We start from the raw sequence: 15,279 nt of genomic DNA on the forward strand, positions 1-15,279 counted from the left end.
TATATATATATGTGGCATGCTGGCGATGGGTCCGAAGGCGTGGTGAACACAAAGTAAGAAACCTCGGTAACAGCAACAGCGGAGGGTTTATTTCGACGTTTCGACTTCGAGACAAGTCTTCTACAGGAATGATGGCTTCGGTCGTTTCGGAAGAGAGCATATATGTCGAAAGTGGAAAGCGGGTTTACGAATGGCCAACGATACCCCACACAAACATACGTGAACAACACAAACACGAAGCGGGAATCTTTCTTATTGGAAGAATGAACAAAAAATGATCAACGAAGAGCGAGACGGCAAGATAGTTGGAGAGAAAACAAAAATGCAGAAAGGGAGATGAAAGAGCACTGAACAGGAATTGGAGTGGTGGCGGAAACGCGAAAAGCTCAACAGCGTCCGAAAGTGGGGTTGTAGAACGAAGAAGAGAAGGCAATATATCTTCCGCCGCTAGCCGTCACCATGCTAACGCCCAGACGCTCTGAGGGATCGCGTTTCCGTTCATTGAAAGCGAGTGTCCCGCCATATGTTCGGAAAGTGCGAACAAGGCATTTTACAGCCCGTTTATGGGCCCGTTCCCGGAGCTGAGACATTTAAAGGACGTTTTGTGGTCGTGCAGAAGGAAACGGTCCGCCCCATTCCACCGTTCCCTCGCCGGACGGACGCCTTCCCAGAACGGGGCGCTAGGCCGAGTTTTCAGGTCTTTGTTAAGAGCTGCCACTTTGCAGTTCAGCAACAACCCGTGCGTCGTCGGTGTCTCTCCTCCGCTGAGTGGGGGATGGGGGGGGGGGGGGAAACAGCCGAACCAGAACGCAAGCTGCTCAACTGGATGGGGGGGTGGAAACGGAGAAAATAAACCGCGATCATTCGGTAGCCGGGCTTAGAAGACGACTGTAGGTGCAAGGGAGAGAAAAATAGATTTGCAAGCAGTCAAAATTGTAACCAGTCCGCGGGGGCGAATAGTGATAACAGCGGGAAAGATATGTGCGCTCGAGTAATAACGCAGATCCCAGAATTGTATTGCTTATCTTCCGGGTTATGCGCCATATCCAAACGCGTAAATCCCCCAACCAATTTTCGAACACGTGTTTTGGGGAGAAGGTAAACAGAAGTTATTGCTGAAACAGCACCGACACTAAACAACATTACTTAATTGTAAGATTGTGACGGAGATTTAGAAAAGGTTTCCAAAGTTATAACACAATATTATAAAAGAGAGAATTAAGAAAAAAAAAGGATATGAGTGAACACGAAGAGCGGAAAAGGAGAGAAGGAATAAAAATGAAAACAAAAACGGAAAGACATCAGCAATGTGGAAAAAATCCACTGAACAAACGCTCACGTGCATGTGATTTCGAGAGTCCGGCTCCGGCTACACCCACAGCGCCACTGATACGGTTAGGTAGATGACAATGTTTTAATCGCTGCAAGTGTGCCTGGGTCCTCATTTATACCTTTTTTGATTGTATTGAATCGGTATATGAGGTATGATACACGTTGTTCTCGTTCCCGGTTTGACCTGAACCCCGTCTCTAAGAGCGTGACGCTTAGTTTATCGAAAGAATGATCTGGAAGGCTGAGGTGTCTGGAGAGGGGCAGGGTCGGGCGCGTTTTGGCGTGCGCTTTGTGATTATTGAACCAGAGCCTGAAAGAGGTCCCTGTTTGCCCTATATAATGCATTCGACACACACTGCATTCAATCAAATAAATCACATTGGAAGTGTCGCACGTCCCACATTGCTGATGTCTTTCCGTTTTTGTTTTCGTTTTTATTTCTTCTCTGCTTTTCCGCTCTTCGTGTTCACTCCTACCCTTTTTTTTCTTAATTCTCTCTTTTATAATATTGTTTTATAACTTTGGAAACATTTTCTAAATCTCCGTCAAAATCTTACAATTAAGTAATGTTGCTTAGTGTCGGTGCTGTTTCAGCAATAACTTCTGTTTACCTTCTCCCCAAAACACGTGTTCGAAAATTGGTTGGGGGATTTACGTGTTTAGATATGGCGCATAACCTGGAAGATAAGCAATACAATTCTGGGGTCTGCGTTATTACTCGAGCGCACATATCTTTGCCGCTGTTATCACTGTTCGCCCCCGCGGACTGGTTACATTTTTGACGGCTTGCAAATCTATTTTTCCCTCCCTTGCACCTACAGTCGTCTTCTAAGCCCGGCTACCGAACTATCGGGATTTATTTTCTTCGTTTCCACCCCCCCCCCATCCCGTTGAGCAGCTTGCGTTCTGGTTTGGCTGTTCCCCCCCTCCATCCCCCACTCAGCGGAGGGGAGACACCGACGACGCACGGGTTGTCGCTGAACTGCAAAGTGGCAGCTCTTAACAAAGACCTGAAAACTCTGCCTAGCGCCCCGTTCACGGAAGGCGTCCGTCCGGCGAGGGAACGGTGGAATGGTGGCGGACCGTTTCCTTCTGCACGACCACAAAACGCCCTTTAATTGTCTCAGCTTCGGGAACGGGCCCAAAAACGAGCTGTAAAATGCCTTGTTCGCACTTTCCAAACATATGGCGGGACACTCGCTTTCAATCAACGGAAACGCGATACCTCGGAGCGTCTGGGCGTTAGCATGGTGACGGGTAGCGGCGGAAGATATATTGCCTTCTCTTCTTTGTTCTACAACCCCACTTTCGGACGCTGTTGAGCTTTTCGCGTTTCCGCCACCGCTCGAATTCCTGTTCAGTGCTCTTTCATCTCCCTTTCTGCATTTTTTTTCTCTCCAACTATCTTGCCGTCTCGCTCTTCGTTGATCATTTTTTGTTCATTCTCCCAATAATGAAGATTCCCGCTTCGTGTTTGTGTTGTTCACGTATGTTTGTGCGTGGTATCGTTGGCGATTCGTAAACCCGCTTTCCACTTTCGACATATATGCTCTCTTCCGAAACGACCGAAGCCATCATTCCTGTAGAAGACTTGTCTCGAAGTCGAAACGTCAAAATAAACGCTCCGCTGTTGCTGTTACCGAGGTTTCTTACTTTGTATATCTATATATATATATATTTATATAAGAAAAAAAACAATATATATATATATATATATATATATATATATATATATATATATATATATATATATATATATATTGTGAGCCATTCGAGATCTAATCGAAAGGCGTGGGTTCGGTCCCCAATGTGGGCGCGTGTTTTTCTTCCTTTCTTTCTTCCGTATATTAAAAAAAATGTTAAGTTCATTAACCGTAGTAAAAAAAGCCTAACCACACCCCTACGCCTCCTTTGGCGTTGTAGACTGCCGGCCTATCTTTCTGTATATATATATATATATGTATATATATATATATATATATATATATATATATATATATATATATATATATATATATATATATATATATATATATATATATATATATATATACATATATATATATATATATATATATATAAATATATATATATATATATATATATAGATATATATATATATATATATAAGTTTTATAGGAGATGTTTATAAGAAACATACGAAGAGCAGCAGTCAACGACTAGAAAGGCAATGGGGAAGGTTGTCTTCAATTAAATATTTTAATACGTTATTTTCCAAACACAAGAAACAAAATAAAGATACATGCTCCGCGTTGGAGATACGAGCAAACGATCTTCCGGTAAACCCACAACCGAAAACGTGGATGGGAGCACGGGCTGACCAGAAGCGAAATTTTTGTTGTGTAATATCGGTATTTTTCGGGGAATTTATGCGATGTAGAGAAGACAATTTTGGTAAGCGAAATACTCCACTTTGAGTAGGTACACTTAGGCCATTGATTAAAACGTTGTAGAAAAATACCGTTTTATTATCAAGGAATCTTTGACACTGAAGCGAGCGTTTGTACAACAAAACTTACCTTCGTGTAAACTCAAGAACCACACATTTTCATTTCATATAAGTTCAAAGAAGTTGAGTACATTTGGCATCGAATATCGCGCTGATATGTGATTTCGGTTTGCCTCACATATTCAAAAACTATATCTCAACCGAAAAAATATACACACCATGAACAGAGTGAAAAGACTACTTAAAAACAGAAATTAAGTGCCAAGCCGCCGAATTACTACAGTTTGTGAAGAAATATAGGGGAATGGAAAGATGTTCGGGACTTTTGTCGGACGTGTTCAAGTTCAGTAAATTGTGACATACCTGCCATAAATACGAACTACTATGTTTATTTTGCAGTGCAGTCGTCATTTTTTATCTCGTACCATTCGTAGTGATGAACAGAGTTTGCGCATTTAACAAACTCTTTATAACATACTGTCCCGTTGTCCTGAGGGTTCCTAACACGAGTTTCACACCAAGGGTCCCGTTTTTTGTTGTCTGAAATTGTAAAAAAGGTGAAAGGACAATTCTAACATAACAAACACTTCATGGCGAAAAACTTCATCGATAATTTTATATCAATTTTATTTAAAACTTAGGCGTTTGCTGGAGATTTTTTATTTTCCTTCTCATTCATATGTTTATCCTCCAAAAGATTGCATCAATATTTCTCGAATCATAAAACACTGCTAAACATTTTAGTGGAAAACATTGAAATACAATTGAATAAAACACATACCGACCGACTTTTACCACGTCAATGAGCACGTACTTAAAGTTTATAAACATTAGAAGCTAGATTTGCCTAGATATTGTACGCGTAGTCCCGTAACACGAGAGTAAAGTTTGATTTGTTGTTGAGATAAATGTTGTCGTCGTGGAGGGTGGTGAAGGCTCCGATGACGAGACCAGGCAAGTAGATGATGAAGAAAAGAAGCCTGTTTACATCTATTTACACGGACGATGAAGCATACTTAAGAAAAAAGGAAAACTGGATTACAATTAAGAGGCCCGCAGCGCACAAAGGGGGGGGGGGGGATCGCGGAACTATCCCTGGTGGAGGCCCGGACGCCAAAAAGGTGCCGAACTGCCGCACGGTTGGCTTAAAATTGCGAGGGGTCCTGGCGCCCATAAACCGCCAGGGGAGCGAGTCTTTATTCAACCGATCGCAGTCGCAGCTCTCGACAGACTCATTCAGGCATGCGCGAGCAGGGCGCAAGCAATGCCGCGTCCCCACAGCAGCGCACATGCCAATTAGGGTTTTGAGCTCCGCTCCCCCCCTGTCCGTCCCCGAAGGTCAGGAGGACAGGAAAGCCTTCCCCGACGCCGCGTAAAAAGTCGCCGGCAAGGCCATCCCAAAGGGCTGCGCCGCGCAGGAGGCGCCGGCGGCGGCCACAACACTCCCGCCGACGGAGGGGGCACAACTAAGCCACGAGGAGGGAAGGGGTGAATCGTCCCGACGGGGACTATCGGCGCTGCCATCATTACAACGAGTAATAGTTTTTCTTGTCTTTTTTTCGCGTATATTGCAAATTTTGCAACAGAAATTACGCACCGAGCTTGATCAAATGTCAATTGTCAATACGCACACCGTTATCTTCAACTTAACATTTTAATTCCCGGACAGGCCAACTTTTTAAGGAAGCAATTTATTAATTTTTAATATCGTCTGCGGATAAAGCGCCGATGAAGTATGTTCTGTTACCGGAACAAGCCTGCCAAAATAATTTAAACAGGTTTTATTCCAAATTCCTAGTGTAAATTATTCCATATTTTTAAATTGGCTTCGTTGTTTAAACGTTAGTCAAAGGTGTTGTACGTGTTCTTTTCACACAAGGCGTTTTGTGACAACTTAACAATCTTTTCTAGATCAATCGCCTCGCTTTTCTGCCTAATAACATTTAAACCACGCCAGGGATTTTTATTACCATGAATAAAGTGAAATACATTTTTTTTTCAAACCGAAGCTCGGCGAAACAGAGCATATCTCTCCGACAACCACATCAACTCAAAAAGGCGACAAGAACGTTTATCGCGCACCGGGGTGGTATTTTCTTTTCTGTCCCACTCGATAGCCTCTATGAAGCGGATCCTCACGGTGAGATGGCAACGATCAAGTCTACTCTGTGCCATGTGAAAATATGTGTAAATGTTTGCCGCAGTGCGGTAATGTTCAAACGTTTGAGGTGGAGAATCCGTGAAGGGCAATGATCGCCGTATAAAAGTATAATTAGGACTGCAAAATATTGCGCGACTTAGACAACGACAATGAAGAAGGATGGCGGGACAAGCGCTTCCTTGGAACTAACATTTATTGAAGCATCTTCTCATATTTATAAATGTATCATTACGAGCATGCGCACTAGGGTACAGTATATGGAAGGCATCAAACAGATGACATCATCAAAGTGACATTTTGAAAACTCAAACTCGCTTGCACAAAAGCTTGCAAAATCGCTTACACGCAAATTCATGAGCGCGCTGCAGAACCGATATTCACCTCTTACCGAGGAAGCAGAGTTTATGGCACAGGAAGCCAGCGACAACCTTACACGCATTGTCACGGAGTGTGCAGGAGACGTCGTGGGCACGATGGCTGGACAGGATACTGGTACCCTTTCCCAGGAGACAAAAGATCTAATTAGAAAACGGCAAACCTTGACAATTTCCACCCAAGCTGACAAAATAGAACTACCGGAGCTTTCGAAGATAATCAAAAAGCGTAAGACAACTGACATACGGAATTTTATTATGGAGAGAATTGAATACATCGTAAAAAATGGAAGTAGCCAGAAAGCAGTGAACAGGCGTCGTGGCGTGGAAAAAAATTAGATGTAATAACTTAAAGACAAGCAAGGCAATGGCATAACAAATAATGATAAAATAGTCCCAGTAGCCGAGGAGCTCTATAGGGGTCTGTAATGTAGCTGGGACATCCAGGATAATGCCGAACGAGGCAGTAGCTCAGAGGAGATAGACATCCCACCAGTAACGACCGAAGAAGTAAGGAAGGCTTTGAAAGAAATGAAAGGGGGCAAAGCACCTGGTGAGGATCAGATAACAGCAGACTTCTTGAAGGATGGCGGAGAAATTGTACTTGAAAAACTGGCAAACCTGTATACGCAATGCCTAATGACCGCAAGTGTACTGGAATCTTAAAAGAACGCGAACATCATCCTAATCCTTAAGAAAGGTGACATGAAGGACTTGAAAAATTACATGCCGATCAGCACACTGTCAGTCGTCTACAAGGTACTTACCAAGGTAATCGCTAACAGAATTTCTGCAACGTTAGATTTCCGTCAACTTAAATAGCAAGCAGGGTTCTCTAAAGGCTATTCAACAATGGGCCATATTCATACGACCAATAAGGTGATAGAGAAATGCGCTGAGTATACTGAACCCCTATCAAAGCCTTCATAGATAATGAGAAAGCATTTGACTTTTTCGAAACCTCAGCAGTCATTCAGGCATAACGGAAGCAGAGGGTAGAAGAGCACTACCTAAGAATACTAGAGAATATCTACAATGGGTCCAAAGCTACCATCATTCTTTATAAGGAAAGCAGTAAAATACCTATAAGAAAGGGCATCAGGCAAGTAGATACAATCTCTCCAATGTTATTCACAGCATGTTTACAAGAAGTATTCAGAACGTTGAATTGGGGACAGGTGGGAGTAAGGGTTAATGGAGAACAGCTCAGTAACCACAGATTTGCTGATGACGTTGACTCGGTAAGTAACTCGGGGGAGGAATGGCAAAGCATGCTTTACGCACTGGAAAAACAGAGTACAACCGTGGGCCTGAAAAAGAATATGAGGAAAACCAAGGTAATTATCAATCATCTTGGGGCAGGACAGCGGTTTCAGATAGGCGGCGAGGCAGTGGAAGTGGTCAGCGAATATATCTACTTAGGCCGAGTTGTGACCCCGGATTCAAACCGTGAGGCAGAAGTAATTAGAAGGATAAGAATAGAATGGGGCGCATACGGCAGACATTCTCAGAAATTGAATGGCAGCCTACCATTGTCCCTGAAGAAGAAAGTGTATGACAGCGGCATCTTACCGGTACTCACCTACGGGGCGGAAACTTGGAGGCTCCCTAAGAGGGCTCAACTTAAATTGAAAACGACTCAGCGGGCAATGGAGCGAAAGATGATAGGTGTAACATTAGGCACAAGAAGACAGCGGAGTGGGTCAGGGAACAAACGAGTGTTAAAGAATTCTTAGTAGAAATTAAGAAGAAGAAGTAGACGTGGCAGGGCATGTAATGCGAAGGCAAGATTAAGCGTCGGTCATTAAGCGTAACAGAGTGCATCCCCAGAAAAGCCAAGCGTTTACTGGGGCGGCAGAAAGATACGCGCGGAGATGAGATGATGAAGTTTGTGGGAATAAATTGGTCGCAGTTAGATCAGAACCGGGGTAATTGGAGATTAATGGAAGAGGCCTTTGCCCTGCATTGGGCATAGATAGGCTGGTGATGATGGTGGTGATGATGATGATGAGCTTTACCAGTAGAAGCGAATGGAAGAAGCAGCGGGGAAGAACGCTCTTGACCGAGAAGCACTCGAGCTGCCAGAGCAAGACACTGATGATGATTTGTTCCGGGTAGCACTCGTTCGTCGTCGTCATCGCCTTGGCTGGATGTCACAAATTAAAAGTTCGTTCACATGCATGTGTGTACATGACAGTTTACCTCCCCTCCAAAAGAATCATTGTCCCGATGCTAAGGCGAAAAGCAGAAGAACTTTATTTGCGACCCGTCACGTCCTGGCGAAGAATGGTTTTATGCGGACTATATGGGCGACCTCGGGTCGACGATGACGACGTATTTTGGAAACGCTGTTCGCTGGAGTAACTGCATACGTGACGTCGCTAATTTGCTGTAGTAGTCTGTAGGGCCTCAGACAGCGCTTCATGAGCTTCTCGCATAGCTCTTTTCGTCTGATCGGGCTCCATACCCACACGTTGTCACCAGGCTGGAACGTGGCGTGCCTCTGGGTAGCATTGTAAGAAGTAGCTTCATGCAGCGGTTGTTGCCTGATTCGATGTCTTGCGAGCTAACACGCCTGTTCCGCGCGCTGGGCGAACTCCTGCGCATTCGTGTCGTCACCCCCACCGTCATGAGGGAGCATGGCATCTAACAGTGTGGTTGCCTCGCGACCGTACACAAGAGCGAATGGCGTCATGTGCGTGGTTTCTTGCCTGGCTGTATTGTAGGCAAAAGTCACGTATGGTAGAACTTTGTCCCAACTCTTGCGTTGCTCGTCCACTTACATGCTCAGCATGTCTCCCAGTGTTTTGTTTAACCTTTCGGTCAGTCCGTTTGTCTGGGGATGGTAAGCTGTCGATTTTAGGTGGAAAGTACCGGTGAGGTTCACGATGGCACACACCATATCTGCGTTGAATGTGGTACCCCTGTCTGTAATCACAATTGCCGCAACTCCATGGCGCAAAACAATGTTTTCGATGAAATAGTGGGCCACGTCGAGAGTTGTGTGCAACGCTGGAGAGCTTTCATTTCGGCTTATCTCGTAAGATAGTAGGTGGCGACAAGTATTCACTTGCTACCGGCATGAGACGTAGGAAAGGGGACCAAGAATTCCCTGCCGATTTGTTCAAACGGTGTTTCCGGTATTTTAAAGGTTGAAGTAAATCCTCGGAGCATGCCGGTGGTGTTTACGTCGCTGATTGTCATAGCAGGTACGGATGGAAGGAAGGAAGTTTGGAAGGAAGTTTGGGCCACTAGTAGCTCTGTTTGTTTCGGGACATCGTACGTGCGTAGCCTAAGTACTAGCGGTTGGGTCGTCGTGGCAGGCCTGTAGTATTTCTTGGCTAAGGCTCGCGGGAATAACGAGCAGAAAGTCTCTTCTATTCGGGGAGAAGTTTCGCTTGTAGAGGATGTTGTTTCTGAAAGAAAAAAACTGGAGTCCACGTATGGACAGCTTTGGCTTGTGCGTAGTTCGCAATTCCGGAAAATCTAGAAGTGGCTGGAACTGAACGTCTTCTCTTTGCTGATTGGACAAAGTAGAGGCGTCGATGGCACCAAGAAATGCCACGTTGTCATGATCTTGCCGTACAGGGTATTCGACTGGAGTTAGAGACAGGCAGACGGCGTCAGAGTGTTGTTCCCGTAACCTAAAGACAACCGTCATATCAAACTTCTGAAGTCGAAGGCTCCAGCGGGCTAGGCGACCAGTAGGGTTTTTCAAACTGCCCAACCAACTAAGGGAGTGGTGGTCGCTAACAACTCGATATGGGCGATCGTAGAGGTACGGCCGGAATTTCAAGACCGCCCACACAACAGCCAGAGATACCTTCTCTGTAGCGGAATAGTTAGACTCCGCGCGGGACAGTGTTCGGCTTGCGCAAGCAACAACTCTCTCCGCGCCATCTTGCCATTGAATCAGCACTGCTCCAAGGCCAACGTTGCGGGCGTCTGTACGGATTATGGTGGCCAAATCTTCATCAAAATCGGCGAGCCCAGGCGGCACTTGTGAGCGACGCCGCAGGTTCTCGAAAGCAGCCTGCTGCTCAATTGTAAAAACGAAGGCGACGTTATTGCGGGTGAGGCTTGTCACCGGAGCCGCGAAGTGGGAAAGTTTGGGATGAAGCGCCAGTAATAGGAGCAAAGGGTTAAAAATAGCTGCACGGCCTTTTTGTCGGCAGACATCGGGAAGTTGGACACCGCGGATACTTTATCAGGATCAGGCTTGATGCCGGCCTGGCTGACAAAGTGGCCTAAGAAGCGTAGTTCTTCGTACCCGAAATGACACTTTCCGGTTTAAGTGTGAGACCGGCTGCTCTTACGGCGCGAAGTACACAGGATTGTCTTTAAATGTGTTCTGCGAAGGTTGACGAAAACACGATAACGTTGTCAAGGTATACTAGACAAGTCTGGCACTTGATACCGGAGAAAACAGTGTCCATCATTCGTTGGAATGTTGCCGGTGCTGAACACAAGCAGAAAGGGAGCACTTTAAATTCATGAAGTCCGTCCGGCGTGATGAAGGCTGTTTTTTTCGCGGTCAAGCTCATCCATTTCGATGTGCCAATACGCGCTCTTTAGATCCATCGACTAAAAGTAACGGGCATGACGAAACCTGTCGAGAGATTCATCAATCCGGGGCAACGGGTACATGTCCTTCTTTGTCACTTGATTGAGCTTTCTGTAATCAACACAAAATCGCAACGTGCCGCCCTTTTTGACCAGAGCTATTGGCGATGCCCACGCACATCCAGTAGACTGGATGAGATCGTCGCTCAAGATCTGCTCTACTGGGCTGCGAATTGCGTCCCGTTCCTTCGCAGAGACACGATAGCGGTTTCGTTAAAGTGGCCTCACAATATTTTCAACAATGATGTGATGTTTTGTAAGTAGAGTTTGACGCACGCCAGATGTCGAAGAGAAACAGTCCTTGAAGGTCGTAAGCAGCGCGAGAATGGCTTGTTATTCACTTAAAGGCAACCCGGAGTTGACTTCGATGATGGAATCGCAGCTGGTTTGACCAGGCTCGGCGCCTTGCAACGCAAAGCAGTCTCCGCTACGAGCAATGTCTTCGAAATAGGCAACGGTCGTGCCTTTGACGACATGTTGGCGTTCATTGCTGAAGTTAGTACGCCACAATGCTGCACGGCCATCGGTTAGGTGCAACACGCCTCAAGCAACTGCGATGCCATAACGGAATAAATGTTCGTCGATTCGCTCTGCTATGCCGTCACCAGTGGTAAATATGTTTCAGTGAACTGAAATGAGCATGTAGGACTGCGGTGGTATGTTCATGTCCTCTTCGATAACCCGTAACGGCGCGCGGCATGCTGCGAGTTCTGGTAGGCGGGGGCTTGACGAGAATGTAATTAGGCGTTCACTAACGTCGATCACAGGGTTGTACTCTCTTAAAAAGTCCATCCCTAAAATAAGGTCCTTGCGGCACTCTGCGAGGACCACGAAACTGCGACAAAATGAGAGTCACCAATGGTGATTCTTGGTTTGCACTGCTCTACTGGAGTCATTGAATTGCCTCCAGCAGATAAAATCTGAAGTTCAGACCACTGCATCTCCATTTTTGTAACCGATAGGCGAGGGTGTGACTAATATTAGAGTAGTCTGCACCCTGTGTCAATTAGAGAAACCACTTCATGCCCATCGATACGAGTGACGAGATCGGCGCTTCCAGCTTCGGCGAAAGACATTCTTGTGGTATTCTTTTCCGTCGGAGATGTCTAAGGGTTTTGAAGGTCGTGCGTAGGTAGGCTACCAGCCACCCTGCCACCAGAGGTTGCTGCTTTTAGTTTCCCCGTCTAGGGCTCGGCGATCTGCCTCGCAGTATCCCGCTGAAGTTCGGACGGTTAGGAGAGACATCGTTTGCTGGGACGGTGAACGTAGTCGACGGTTCGGCGAGAGTTCTCGTCTCGCAGCAAGGTATTCCTTGTTAGCAGGGGGTCTTTGCCCAAAGCTAGGGCGCGGAACCGTCGGAGCGAATCCGGAAAACACAAGTTCGCTGTATGGATAGCGGCGGTAGACATGGGCTGCTGCGCCACAGTGAACACATAGCGGCCGGTTGTCATTTTTGCGCCAGACTTCGTACTTTCGCACCTGTCGTTCAGCTGAATTCTCCACTCGAGGCCGACGATGCGGGCTGGTGTGCACTTCCTGAGGCCAAAAACGGTCAGGGGCACCCGTTGAGGCACTGGAATAGTCGGTACAGGTGGGTGACGAGGGAGAAACGACACATAGCTTGGTTGGAGCTGCGGCGGCCGGTGTTCCGAAATGGCCAATGCTTGCCGCATCTTCTGACGCGTGATGTCGGCGACAGAAGCATACGAAGGCTCCGAAGAGCCTACCCTGTGAAGCAGTAGTTCCTCCCTAACTATCGATCGCACGGGCTCACGCAGTGACCTGTCACTGGATGAAGTCGCTGCAGCAGTAGCCTTCGATAACCGCTGGTAACCCGGTCATACTGTCACACCGGTCCTACCGGGCACGCTGAATGGCTGTGGCCTCCTTAATGAAATCATTCCTTCTGTGGGGGGGGATTTTGTACGAGGCCAGCGATCAGTTGTTTTTTCACGCCATGCATTAGATGCCGTAGTTTCTTCGGCTCTGACATTTCAGGGTGGGCTCTCAATAAGAGGCGTGCCATGTCCTCTGCAAAAATAGCCACCGTCTCGTTCGGTTTTTGGATGCGAGAGTCCAAAAGGCACTGAGCGTGGTTGGTCAGGAAGGTGGGTGCTGGCGAATGACTCCAGCACCTTCTCGCAAAATTCGTAACAAGTAGATAACCTCTTTTCGCGGTTGTCGAAACACGTCCTTGCACCACGTTCGAGCTAGTAAACAACCTGACATAGCTTTTGACGAGCGTCCCACTGGGTAAACCATGCGACCTCCTCTAACTGCTCCCGTCAGTCCTCGACGTCCGGAAACACCTCGCCGTGAAAAATAGCTCGAGTACGTGACTGTTTCAGAGTTACCGGGGGGTATGTGGTTGCGCCACCACTTGGGGTTCTGGGACTTGACGTCGAGGTGCGGTGAAGTCAAGGTAACTGCACTCCGGAGACAGTCGGCGTTGGTTATATCTAGCCCGGTTAGAGGTCCGTGGAGAGGGCGAGGTCGTTCTGGGCTCGCCGAAGGGCTCCTTTGCATAGGGTTGTCATGCCCAGCAACCTCCACCACTGTCGCATACAGCAAACGCGCATTTGGGGGCGTTGAAGACCTTTACTAGAAGAAGCTAATAGAAGAAGTGGGGGCGAAGAACGCGCTTGACCGAGAAGCACTCGACCGGCCAGAGCAAGACACTGATGATGATTCGTTCGGGGTATCACTCGTTCGTCGTCTTCGTCGCCTTGGATGGGATGTCACAAATAAAATGTTCGTTGACATGCTTGTGGGTGAACCGGACACAGGTGAACCGGAGAGGCATTTGAATTAGCGTGTACCGCGAGGAGAGCGCGTGAGAGTGAGCCTTGTGTCCCGATTGCTTTGGACTGCCTTCGCCGAGCATCGTGCTGCAATCTCCTCAAAAAAAACTCATCCTACAATTTGGTTAGGTGCGGGTTCACGTCGTCAGCTCACCACGTCTACTACCAAATCTGGAGCTCCGGATTCACACCCGGCCTTCTCCCACTGAGTCAGCCACGCCTAGTGATGTCCAACCCTTCGCGTCGTCTTCCCCGCCGACTATCATCTGTCCCGGGGTGATCCACCAGCGTGACTCACCGCAGTTCAGTCGCGCGGGCGACCAGGACGTCGAGGACTAGCTTTCTTCTTTTGACCGAGTAAGCGCGCACAATAGGTGGTACGATGTCACGAAGCTCACTTACGCCGGTTTCTCCTTGACGGGGCTGCCCGAAAAATGGAAATAGAACCATCCAGCTGATCGGTCAACCTGGACCGCAATTTCAAGCGAACATTGTTCGCGTATTCGGCCGCTCAACGGTGCGCAAGCTTCGCGCGGAGCAGAGCTTAAGAGAGCGGGCTCAACAGACTGTGTGACCTTCACCAGGTAGATGGAGGATGTGGTAGATCTCTGCCAGGGCGTGAACTCGTCGATGCCTGAGCCCTACACAGTCAAGCACCATCTTAAGGTAGGTCGACACCTTCGAAAAAAAAATTGACAGGTGTAGCCCAAACGTTACAATTATATTTTTGGCTTGTAAAGCTTATACAGTTAGAAACTTTAAATAGATAAAATTGCTAAAAATGTCTAACAAAAAATTTATATAAATTTAAATGCGCCAAAATATGCATGTTGCGCCAACAGTCATAAGTACAAAATGGTTGGTTCGATTCAACCACGACTTGGCAGGAACATAATGAAGACAATAACCTGTGCAACTAACCTCCACGAATATCACATCTTTAAGCTAAGTTGCGTAATCATAAAAAGACTCAAAAATTTGATATCCGGCTTGTTTGGGTTTCACACAACTGGCCATATTATAAAAAGTTACCAATAGTTTTCAGTCATTCTGCTTCATTGCATAGCTCTATATATAAATAAACAGCACACAAAGTTTCGTAAGAAAATAATTTCTAGAAGCAAAGTTATCACTGTTCGCGTAACTAATGGTTGCAAAAAATGAAGTTTCGAGAAAAATGGCTTTGAAGGTTCAGACCTATTGTACGTATTATAAGAAACAGTCAATGCGCCTAAAATCCGCCAGGCTGATAGCTTGCACCCTCCTTGTAACCGGCACGATCTCTGTTTGGCCGAGCTGAGGCGCACACATTTTTTTTGCCTGTTTCGTGTCTTACAGTTGACTCACATGCAGCCTTCGTCTTAGGGTGACAGTCACTGGTCAGGCACGCCGTCCTCGTACTATAACTGTAACTGCAGACTATAAAGTACTATAATGGTCTCCTTGCGAGGCTAGAACTAAATCCGTGAGGTTAAAACGGCATACGAAAAAGCACGGACAACCAGACACGAACGCAAG

The sequence above is a fragment of the Haemaphysalis longicornis genome, unplaced genomic scaffold, assembly GCF_048455015.1.
Source record: "Haemaphysalis longicornis isolate Haplotype H1 unplaced genomic scaffold, Haemaphysalis longicornis Haplotype H1 scaffold_6, whole genome shotgun sequence".
Lineage (NCBI taxonomy): Eukaryota > Metazoa > Arthropoda > Arachnida > Ixodida > Ixodidae > Haemaphysalis > Haemaphysalis longicornis.